General features: G+C 41.0%; 1 long non-coding RNA gene across 1 annotated transcript in view; it reads left to right on the top strand.

The window, feature by feature from the left end:
- The first annotated feature begins 778 nt into the window (after positions 1–778).
- Positions 779–12,654, top strand: part of LOC124711926 — a 145,505-nt gene continuing 133,629 nt past the window's right edge. The window contains exon 1 of the long non-coding RNA XR_007005543.1: positions 779–878. This is a non-coding gene — a long non-coding RNA (uncharacterized LOC124711926). The remainder of the gene's footprint in view (positions 879–12,654) is intronic.

Below are 12,654 nucleotides of genomic sequence, written 5' to 3'. Positions count from 1 at the left end.
AAAATAAAAACTGAAGAATAAAACAAAAGGCGACTGGTGGCAGTAATTTCGGTAAACCTTTATTCGTATATTCGTCTCACTACCAGTGTTGAAATTCTTCCAGTGAAGAGCTCATTACGTTTGTGTCCTTAAGACGAAAAATCTGAAATGTGTAAAGCTTAATTCTGAACCAACACACACACACACACACAGACACACACACACACAGTGAAATCAGGTGCATAGGTGCATAGAATCTTGAATCAGTTTTGGAGTCAGCTTTAAGTAGTCCATAAATGTCTGTGAACGAAAGCAAATTACAGCGTAAACAGGTTTCATGAGGCCGACACGTACCGCATCGTCGCAACACAGGATGCACGTGGTCCATGCGGAAAAGAGACTAATTAATTGTAATTAAATCTGACAACGTTTCAGTGAGCGGAAGTCAACAAAACAGAAACAGTGAGAGAGAGAGAGAGAGAGAGGGCATAGTGCACGTGCAGGCGCCGGTACGCATTAGCGTAATGCTGGCCGTCTTAAAGCGCGTCTCAAAGTCCACGCGGGAAGAGAAGGCTGCGCCCAGTCACGGCGTCCGGCGCCACACACACACACACACACACACACACACACACACACGTGAAGCCGCTGGGCCAGAAAAAAAAGAATAGCTGCGGATTAAAAAAGGTAAAAGGAGGCGCAGGGAGGAGAGGAAGTGGAGGGAGCGCGGCGCCTTGGGCGCTGGGTGGAGCTTACGTAACGCGGACTCCTCCCCCCGCCGCTGGCCGCGCTAGTGGGCCGCCGGCAGCGCGCCACGCGGCCGCCCGCGGAGTCTGCCCGCGGCGTCGCCAGCGTCTCTGGCGGCCAGTGCGGCGGCGGCGCTGCGACGCGGAGGGACGCAGGTACGTCACACACTACCCCCCCCCACCCCTCCCGCCGCGTGTCTGTGTGTTTGTATGTGTGTGTGGGTGGTGACGTCACTAGCGCGCCGACAGCTGCCGCGGCCGGAGCCGTTGCGGGCGTGTTACGATTTCTCGCGCCTGTAATCGATATACGGAGGCCGTGTATCGCAAGTTTTCTCCGCGTGGTCTCGTTTCCCAGAACTTGGCTTCTTGGCTGCATTTCACTTCGGCTGGATCGTGGCTACAGCGCTTCCTTGGTAGTCGCGCTCACTTTACTTGACTCAGCACGACAGTGCCATATAGAGTAGCCTTATTTTACTTTTGTTACTAAATTATTGAATAAGTAAATAAACACCATACATGAAATACTGAAATATTTTGAAGATTCAGCAGATGTTTCTTCTCTTGGCACTTTTTAAACGGATATATCACCCAATTTATGGAACACTGTAGTCACAGTAACCTCCACTATTTTTCTGCTCTGTTAGCAAAGACAGATGCAGAAGTTTCTAGTTTCGGGACGGTCGCTGCGTTTTAATGTTGTAATCATAATGTTGTTAAGTAATGATGCTGAAAGTCGGTTTTAACCGAAAAGTAGCGGAGAAGCTGTTATTTTCGGTTAATTACTTTATCGGAAAGCATTTCACCATGTGTCAAAGCTGACCATCTATTCCCATTCTTGTTTGCGGCAATATCTACAGTTAATAGATGGCGTCGTAAGAAACTTACCCTCAACACGATTACTTAGTAAGAAAAATATATATTTTCAGAAAAATATATATTTTCATTGTAAGCATGACACTTACTTTTCACATTTTCATTTATTTGTTTATTAGAGAGGTCATATTTTCTTATTTGCGACCATAGCTAAACCACTGTACGACTCTTTGCAAAATGAAGCTAATTAATCCTCATAACTAATTTGATTCACTGTCCTGACCAATAATAAATCACAATGTTCACATGTAGAGAGAATGATTTCCGCTCCGTTTCCTTCTTTTCCGGCAAACCGGTGGACTGTATGTTAAAATCTTACTTGATTCACTTGTTTATTTACTCAGAGCAAAAAACAATTAGTTTGTGTATGTATCGTCAAAAGAAAAACGTACTTTCCTGTGTGATATCATTTTGATACTCATATTTGCACTGTGGAATTCCAGCGATAAACGGTTTCAATCTTCTCCGTGACATTCAGCATATCGATTGGACCAGAACAACCTGTTGCGACCTTAATCACTTCTCCGCTTCCGAGGTGTATTAAGAATATTTGAAATAAGCCTGCCGTTTCGCGCTGTTTCCTGCTATAACGCTTTTTCTGTTTTCTTTCCGTCGGTGTTATAAAACGTAACGCGTCCTCAGTTTTTTCGCCAGTAACTACAGTTCTTTATTTGAAACAATGTTTAAGTAGTAGAATTAGTGCTGAATGACATTCTATGGTTTGTTCTTAGACTTTTAACAGCCGAACAATTTTGCTGTCCAGTTTCATATGGTAATAAATGTTGCGTAAATTTTGATCTATAGCGTTATTTTTGTCTACTGAGGAATTAATATACGGCTTCAAAGTCGATAAACGTTGATATAAATATGAAATAAAAAGTTGCAGTCTGTCATTTTCTGCGCACCACGTATTAGTATTTTCAGTGTTAGAGACGTTTGTGGTGTGTTACTGTTCTTTCTTTTCACGTGTTTCCAAAAAAGTTTCTATTATCTTTTGTCCTCTCCGTGGGGTTCAATTGGAAAAGTGCTGAGCAATGTGTTATGTCCTGCAATGCTGTCAGCGCTACTGCAGCTTGAATTTGTTGGAGAGGCTCGACTTATTTTACGTAACATATCAACATTATATGTCATAATGGAAATTTTCTCACAAGTAAATCTTGTTCATTGTAGTTACAGCATGATGTATACGTTGCCATTCAAACACACCAAATGTTATTGCATTTATAATTCTGTTCTATTTTTCCGTCTGATAAATGGCTGATCAAGACGGTTATTACAACAAAGTTCCGAGTTCGAAGTTACAAAACTAGCACGTAATGCAATGTATTTCAAAAATAACACCATATGGTTTTAAAAGCTGCCATGTGGTTTAGTCAGTAGGCGTTGAAGATCGTTAAATGCAAATAAGACTCGACTTCATAAAGTACACTGATTTCCTGGTTTGGGATGCTTTCGGTCACTAGTCATTGAAGAGACAAGTCTTTCCGATTGAATGCTCTTATTGTAACGTATTAGATAAAGAGCTGTTATTTTACCGATATTGGAAAAAATATCAAGGAAAATGATGAAACAAAATCAGTTACCATGACCTACTAACAGATGGAAAGCAGGAGTTTTGTATGTGATCGACGCTGATTCACATCCTAGCAACCTGTAGTGTTGCTACATAGGCCTATATCCTAAGGGCAGGGCAGATGATGGGAAATAGTTTTTTTTAATGAGACAAATTTCAGAATATTTTCTCCACAGAATGTTGTAGGAGTGACACTTGCATAAAGCCGGGAATCTAAAACAAAACTTTTCAGATTGTTGCCGAAAAAGTACTCATTAGCGACGAGAAAAATCTGGTTTCCCTTGCTTGCTACGTTGATTTTTACTATTTGATTTTTACTATTTTAACTGGTGTTACTTCAGTGATATATATTTATAGAAGGGAAAGGGCATCTTTATGTAAACATATTGTCAAGGAGCAGCAGTTAGTAAACAACTGACTTAGGCAATAATGTTACTGATTTTAATAGTGCTGTACAAATTTCTGCATGAGCTTATTTGCTTATCAGGTTTCTTAGAAGCTATTAACAGTCTTTAGTATGTTTACAAGAATGCTTTTCTTTGCTCGGTATCTGTTTGTCCTGTTTGAGGACCACGTTCTAGTCTCAGATGCTTCTCGATTAATGCTTGCCTTTTCTCCAGTAGACATATCTTTTGGGCAAGTCGTAATTTTGTTCTTTCGAATCATTCTTTTATCTTTTTTATTTCATTTCATTTCACCTTGTTATCATATAAATTCCAAACACCACGAAGATGGCAGACTTCCTATCTGCGTGCGAAACTTACAAACTTATTACTAAACTTGGCACAAGGATCTAGACGTGCACATTTTGCTCAAAGAAATGTTGACACATAAAAATCGAAATCTGTTAAGCCAGACCTATCGAGACGCCACATATTCGTTTGCTTATTAGTATTTAGTCTCGATGAAACTGAACAAGAAACCTTCACAATGACCCGCAAACTGCCCACAGTTGAATGCTTTTTAGGCCACAGTAACTTACCCAGTTCAATAATGTAATGTGTTTTCATTATAAATTAAGACAGTATGTGATATATCTGATGCGCTTTTGATATCTTCGTAATTGTCACTGTGTATGTTGATTTAAACTGGGCGATGGAAACAGAGAAATCACATAATTTTAGAAGAGGTTGACTGAGTTTGTTAACTGTAGAATACGATCGTCTGTGTAGGGAAAAAATCCTGAATGTGGGAGATCATTCCGAAAACATTGTGTTTAAAATAATAACTAAAATGCTAATTTGACTCTTGTGTTGTTCATTAAAATTAGTATGTGACAAGGACAATGAGTACTTACGATATTATTTTTTATTTCTTATTCAGACTAATTGTATTTACAAGACCCAAAGAGGCAAGCTCAACCTATTTGAAAGGTAGATTGTACATCCGTAGTCTGTAGCGTTTCTCACACGTTGACTAAGAGAGTTTCCGTACTGAAAGCGGCAAGACCAAGCTTTCGACTCTATGGACGTACGGGAGGTGGGAGACATACATTAACAGTGGGTGTAAATTTGAACAGCGTACGTATTCCGCTAGTGTACGATGGTCACATAGTTTGGACAGGAACAGAGAGTATCCATATGGGCTGTATTTAAAAAAGAATGTCGACTTAGTTGCTACTCAAGACGTAAACAGAAAAAAACTTTTTTACTCGTCTAGATACGTTCGTTCTTGCGAACTTTAGACAACTTTTCTGCACTTGGTGTTGTCTTTCCTGTAACACCTCCCACTGAAATTTTTCATAACAGAGTCGAACTAAATAAATAAATTGGTGAGGAATCGCACAGAACTTCTCTGAATCTTCGTTATCTCCTGCTTTTCTGCAAACTAGTAAAAATTCCAGGTTGATAACAATAATTTGTCGGATGAGAATGTTGTAAACTATCTTTTTGGTGCCTGAACGTGTTCTCTCAGTGAATATCAGTTTGGTATCTGTTTTCTCCAAAATAAGGTTCACGCGATCCTCTCACCTTGGAGGCTATCGTAGATATTTAACATTTATGGCATTTCAGTGAAAGATTATTAACGGTATAATCCAATGATAGCGAATCCTTTTATCTGTTCAGAAACATTGGCAAAGTGGAGTACGGTAACTCCAAAGACAGTAAGGCATAAATTTGGATGTTTCTTTTCAATTTTGATTTTGTAACAATGAGACATTCGGTTACACAGTGCAAGCTAATTATTTCAACTGCTTTCATGTGAACATACTGACGTTTTCGCTAGTGGTGTAGTCAGTGTTATCCAGCGTATGTTAATGAAAAGAGAATATCAATTAGGTATGTATAACGATACAGATAGGCCTTAGATCTCTTTTTCGGCGTTGTTTACGATTTCGTGGTCCGCACATGAGGAGAAAAATCAGTAGAAACATTTTTAACTAATTTATGTAAAGTCTTTATACTCGTTATATGACAACGTGCGGTAAACATCTGAAACCTTCAGGAAAGCTCTCTGATACAATTCTCTTCCATCGTCAGATACGAAAACTGCAATCGATTGGTCATTTTTCTACCCTGTACGATACCTGTACTTCATCGACAAATACAAAATAATTGACGCAGAACAAACGAAGGACCCTTGGTGTATCCGAGTCCACCGTTAATGATAAGCTCCTGGAACTTTTCACATCTTTAAGATATCTAGGGCTGTCTCCACGAAGCAATCTGAAATGTAACTGACACTGAAATAATTAGCAAGAAAAAGTAACAGATGGCTTAGACGTGTTGTTACGATTCTGGGAGAGCGCTGTGAATCTGTTTAGGAAACCGCACGCAAGATTCCTTAGCGACCCGATATCAAGAATTATTTCGTGTCTGTACGTAGTAGGCTTCTCAGAAGAGGCTGAGCGAATTCAGAGGCGCGCTCGTAAGATCGTATAAGGTTGTTACAGCGCGGGTGAAAATGTAACAGAGACGCTCAGGAAACGAAAATGAGAATAGTTAGTGGAAAGGTGTCATTATTCTAGCAAAATAATGGTGACAAAATTTAGAAAATCGATATTGCGGGTACACTGTGGAGCGAGTCTGCCACTTCCATCGTAGTCTTATGAACGATAGGGAGCACAGATATCCATTCTACATACTGCAACTATTTTCCAACATCCATGATATTATTATTTAGGGATCATGAGGATAAGGTCAGATTCCTCTTGTCACGCGTGAATGGATTAGTATGTTGTCATAATCTTCCGTCCGAAGGCTGGTTTTATGGAGCCCTCCAAGCTAGTCTCTCCTAAGCAGTTCTCCTCATTTCTGCATAACTGCTACAACCGACGTCCATTTGAACCTGATTACTCTGTAGTCCAGCCTCGGTCCCCCCCTCCAACCACGCATCATCCCACCCCCTCCAATCATTAACAATTTGACGATTTCCTGATTGCACAAGATGTGGTTATCAACGGATCCCTTCTTTTAGTCAAAGTGTGCCATAAACTTCTTTCCTCCATAATTCGATTTATTACCTCCTCATTATTTGAGGAAATTCATGTTACCATAACCAGCAGCTTTTGCTAATAATGCAGTATTGACGACTAGTTTTGTTAAGAAATTCCAATTTTCAATCTACGTACGTAATAGTAAAATTCTGTCTGTGATGTTTGTCGACTTGAAAATGTAATTTATTTGTAAAACTAGTCGATAAAAGCAGTTTGGATGATATTATTAACTTCTGCAAAAGCAGTGTGTCCCAGGAGGAATGATAAATAGTCTATAAAGAAATATGACAGGAACGATCACTTCAACCATAAAACTTCATACAGGCATATACCGCAATCCGAACGGTTTCCGAGACAGAACACATTTAATACACATTGTTATTATTTTCTCTCTTATTCAGTACATCGTCAGGTATACACACGCACAACCGTTAGTAAACATCACAACAAGCGTTTTACAAAGTGTGAATTGAAAAATACGTATTTTGAACCGATTCACCTCTACGCAACATGACGCACGTCACATTACAGCTGTTGTACAGTTCACAATAGACGTCCCAATGTCTCACCGTGAACTTCAACGCATTTCTAAACATATTGTATCGCTTGCTTCTGCACCTTCTGTAATGACGCAGTAGCGTACATGATGTGCGTATGCAGTTCATTTCGTGCATTAGTTCTTCCGAATCCTTATCATGTATGCAAGTCCGAAGTACCACTGCATAGTTCTTCTTAACAACACATATACTGGAATGTCGTATTTATCCGCCGATATCAGACAGCAACTTTCTATTAAAATGTCCTCGACCGCGTGGGAATTACATAATGTGTGTGGGAGTACAGGTTTTGAAGCAGGAACGACGACATATAAATGTTTAGGTCTGGCCGTGAGTCGTGCACGGATAACCAAAGCGGTTGAAGCTACGGCTTGCTTAAAGCAGGAAATCTGGGTTCGAGTCCCGATCCGGCATTAAGTTTTCATTGTCATCATTCCTTTGTACAGCTGATGGTTATTCATATTCGCAACTGCGAATACATTCATGTATTTCATAACGGCTGCAGTTGCCGCAGTTCCCGTTCCTTTGCGTCATTCTCCTTAACAGAACAATCACTACAGTTTCATATCCAGCCGGCCGGTGTGGCCGTGCGGTTAAAGGCGCTTCAGTCTGGAACCGCGTGACCGCTACGGTCGCAGGTTCGAATCCTGCCTCGGGCATGGATGTGTGTGATGTCCTTAGGTTAGTTAGGTTTAATTAGTTCTAAGTTCTAGGCGACTGATGACCTCAGAAGTTGAGTCGCATAGTGCTCAGAGCCATTTGAACCATTTTTTCATATTCCCTTACAAGGCTGGAAAAAAAATGCTCTTGTCAAATGACTGGATCTATCGACATGTTACCGATCATGACGTACCAAACACTGACTGAAAAACCATTTAGGAAAATGGTCTCCACTGTAGCGTGGCGATTTTCCTGCGACAGTCGATGATTATTACCTGTTTTGTTGATTTCATTCCGTGTAAACGTGGCTTCATCAGTGAATACTATTAATGTAAGTAAATGACAAGTTCATTTAACCAGTGACAAAATTCCAATCGTTTCGCTTTGTCGCCATTGTGAAGATTGTGGGGACGCTGTATGTGAAACGGGTACAAGTTCTCCGCACGCGATGTTCGGCATACACGTGTGACACTCTGATTTGTGCAGACAGTCGCCGTGTGCTGGCAGTAGAACTACGCTGCACCATTTCAGTGATGTGTTGCTCTTCCTGAACAGGTCGTTGAACGGTGCGGTCATAATAAAAATGGGCACTTACCTGTTCCACGTACTGTGGCAAAAACTCTACGACCGGGAATTGGACGGGGCCGGAAAATCCCAACGATATTCCTCGATAGCAACAGGAGAACTACCGTCGCAGAAGCCGTAAACATAAGCCATATCTGCATATTCTTTATAAGTGCAATTGTGTGGCATTTTAGCCAACGAGCGTACAAACACACTTAACCGATACTTCATTAGATTCCTCGCACTACTTCACTCACAATACACCACGGACATCTGCGCGTTCAACGGGCTGGTTTAATGGCAGAAAGACATCCAGAGCAAAGACTTTGAAAGCAACGAGCTAGATTGGAAGAGATTAAAAGCCAAAGAGGTTTCTTGTGTAAGATACATACGTGCGCGCCACTAGCCCAAAACAAACGTACATTAAACGTATTCTTTCTCGGAAAACATTCGGAATAGGGCATATGTCCATATGAGATGAAATTATTTGCTTCAAATGAGCCTTCCTGTCACATCCCTGAATATTGTCCATTCTTACTGGGACACCATGTATGTTAGAACTACAGAGGATGTTTCACAAAGAACCCATGTTGCGTTCTTCTGAAACACGACATTTCAAACGCTATTTTGTCAAAAACTGACATATTAAGCCCGTAGCTGTGTACAAAATATAGGTTGACTTTTACACAGAAGATTGCAGCAACCAGCCACTTTTTACATGGCTATTTATTTGCACTTTTTGTGTATATGTATTCTCATAATGTAAAGCACCTTTCATACACTAAGAAGAATAACAATGTTTATTGTTGTGATATCCCCATCTTTGTATACATACTTCCATATGATGAAACTACTTAGTGATATATACACAAAAGTGCATTATACAATTTTCGCTGCTGCAAGATGAGTAACCTGCTCTGGAACATAACGGCGCGAATTCTTCGTCGGCACCACCACCCCAAGGAAGTTTGGTCAGGTGGGGAAACAAAAGGCGAAATATAATGTAAAACGTGAACTAGCCGTCTGAAGGTGAACGTGTAACCGGCTACGGCGCTGTTTAAATAAATGAACTACTTTGTAAAAAGTGGCTGGTTGCTGTCATCTTCTGTGTGAGAGTCAACCTACAATTCAAATGCTCCTATCCTCTCCTCGTTCGAACTGTTTATTGTCCTTGTTTCACTTCCGAATGAGACTACACACCAGAAAAATACCTTCAGAAAGGAAGTTCATAACATTTATATCTACATTTTCATCCACACCAATACTCTGCAAGCAACCTTACGGTGTGTGGCGGAGGGCATTTCGTGTACCATTACCACTTCCCGTTTTTCGTGTTCCAGTCGATTATGGTTCGCGGGAAAAACGATTGCTTCGATGAATTTCTCTGTTCCAGAAATTCTTTTCTTGCTGTTACCAGACTGCGATTTAGATCCTGTTTACTTTGGCCGCTGTAGCTTATTGTGCCTCCCAAATTACAAAACTCGTCCACTGCAGTTAGGGTCTATTTTTCTAATATACATTCTACAGCGTTGCCCGATATGATTCGACTGCATCTCATTATCCTTGTTTCTCTTTCGGTGACTGAAACTAGAGCTGTAAAACTACTGTAGGCTACCGTGCACTACCATAAGTAAGTACAAAGTAGTTTTCCTAGTAGCCTTGGTCAATTGAGATCATACCCGCATTACCTGCACGTTATGTGTGTTGCATACCTCTCAGACTTTAACTCATAACGATTGATTTCTTTACGTATTTGATCGGTGTTTTACTAGATTCTAGTCTAGAAACTGAGTTAGGATATATAAACGGCAAGGTAGTCTACAGAACATTTTTGTTCTACATGGCTATCCTTCAGTCTGGTACTCATGTTTCGCATTTATCAGTAAGAAAAGGAAAGTGATACCTATGATAACGTTGAAGAACTTTTTTACTGAGTACAATATAACAACACACACACACACACACATATATATATATATATATATATATATATATATATATATATATATATATGTGTGTGTGTGTGTGTGTGTGTGTGTGTGTGTAATTATTGTTGTTATATATATATATATATATATATATATATATATATATATATATATGTATATGTGTGTGTGTGTGTGTGTGTGTGTGTGTGTGTGTTAGTGCATGTTATCTGTAACTGCATCAAAAGTGGTTGCACAAATACGCAGAAATTACGTGAACAGCTATTTTTATTATTTTTAAAATGCAATTTACATTCTGTAAGTGTATAAAATACACAATGGACTAACACTGAATGATGTGCGTTTCTTACTGTGTACAAAACAATCAACCAAACCAAAAGTAAAGAGAGAGAAGTCGACTGCACCCATTTGCTCTCTTACACATTCATTTATGTCTGTTTCCATATCAGTCCTACCAATACTACCGGTAATCCTACGATTTACTACAGCATTTATTTCTGTAGTATACGAAAATTATCGAGCCGTAGCTTTGGCAGAGCGCAACCGAACTGCGAATGGGTAATATTGTCCCAAAGTACACCGAACAGTGGTTTTGAGTGTGTACACGTATATGTCCAAGGCAGCCAGACTTGCGACGAAAAGATGATAATAGAGCCCGACGGGGAGGAGTTTTAGTTCACTGTAACTCAAAACGAGCTGTACAGGTCGGGCGCACGTTATCTCGATCGATGAAATGGACTTTTACATGCTTCATCCACGTCTGCAGCGCCGCTTAAAAACGTGATACTCCCGTCCACACGGCGGAGAAACGGCTCTAATCTGCTGGGCCGTGATGAAAAAGCCGGTCACCATTCATCGGCCCGCGGCATCGCATTTTACGTGCGACAGTAAAATAAGTGCAGTACACCTCTTCTCCCGCTATCCCCCAAAATCACCGCCGTCGCTGCTCCCGGGACAGTTTTCGTCGCCATGTAAATGAGCGTTACTAGTAGAGAGATTGAGCGCTAGCTAATTTAAATGAGACGTATCCGTACCGGCCTGGTAATGAATAATGGATAGATTCGTCACAGATAATCGCCGGTGACATGCGGCAGGCCCATGTTTCTTCGCCAGCGAGCGCAATAACGTATGCGTTATTCAAATGGCCGCGATAAATATGGCATCAAACCGAGGAGGCCGTAGCGCTGCCGCACCCCACCCGGCGGTCGGACGCGGCGGACACTGTTAAATGTGTGCGGGTGCGCCCGTCCACAAATATTGTTCCGGACTGCCGCTTGATAAGGAGCGCGGGCGTAATCTGCCTTGTCGGCACGAGTTTTCGTCAGAGTAATTAGTGGCGCAGTAATTGGCGCCAGCGTAATGCGACGACACGCCTTCATTAGAGGAACACGCCAGTCGGTTAGCGCGCGCTGCCGCTGTCACTGCGCGGCATTCCCTCACGCCAGCCAGCCATCAGCAGATAAAACACGCCGACACGCGACGGGACGGTCCCGGGCAGAAGCCGCCGCGATGGGCTGCGCCTTCGCTCCGACAGTCCGGAGTCCTTCCGCGCGGCAGATTCACCTACTGGTCCCTGTACTGCAACGTCGACAATCTCTACAGCGTCGGAAGACTTCCTCCAGAAATTTCGGAACAGGACGTGAAGCACAAACTTGTGCAGCCACTCGGTCTGCCTCACTCGACTGTGTCACGAATAGTGAAAACTCCAGTTCGTTAGAACAAATCATCTGCCTGTTTGACGAGGTCGGCGCTTCATGTGCCTACCTAAAATGTGTTTACAAGGGCCATATTTTACTGCAGTTTGTATAGACAAACAAAAATCTATTGTCGAATGTATGAAAGATCACCTCTTCTGAGGACGGTTTCACCGATTTGCTGGATTTTTGTTGTTGAATTCGTTATCGTGAGGACAAGGTTTTGTACGAAAGAAAATTTTTGGAAAATCCAACAGGAAAGTCGGAAGTTAACATTAGTTACCGCAGGTACGAAATATCATCAGTTAAAAATAGCTCGTCAGATTTGATAGATTTTTGTCTTTGTTGCTTTTGTACTTGTCAGAAAAATCCTTGTATGAAAGAAAATTTTTGAAAAACCGACGAAAAATTCGCAAATTAAAATCAGCTGTGAAAGATTGTCATTTGAGGACCACTCGACCGATATGGTTGATCCTTTATTTTTGGGTTGTATTCATAATTGTTGATGGTAATGACATTTTTGGTATGAGAAAGAAAATAACAAAATTGTATACAGTTTGACAGTTCTGCTGTGATGTATTTCATAACAAAGAAACTCAGTTTGATAGTTATATACGTAATATATAACT

Source organism: Schistocerca piceifrons, chromosome 8 (genome assembly GCF_021461385.2).
Source record: "Schistocerca piceifrons isolate TAMUIC-IGC-003096 chromosome 8, iqSchPice1.1, whole genome shotgun sequence".
In the NCBI taxonomy this organism is placed as follows: domain Eukaryota; kingdom Metazoa; phylum Arthropoda; class Insecta; order Orthoptera; family Acrididae; genus Schistocerca; species Schistocerca piceifrons.
Note: the sequence above shows the minus strand (reverse complement) of the source record. Positions and strands in the feature narration are given on the sequence as shown.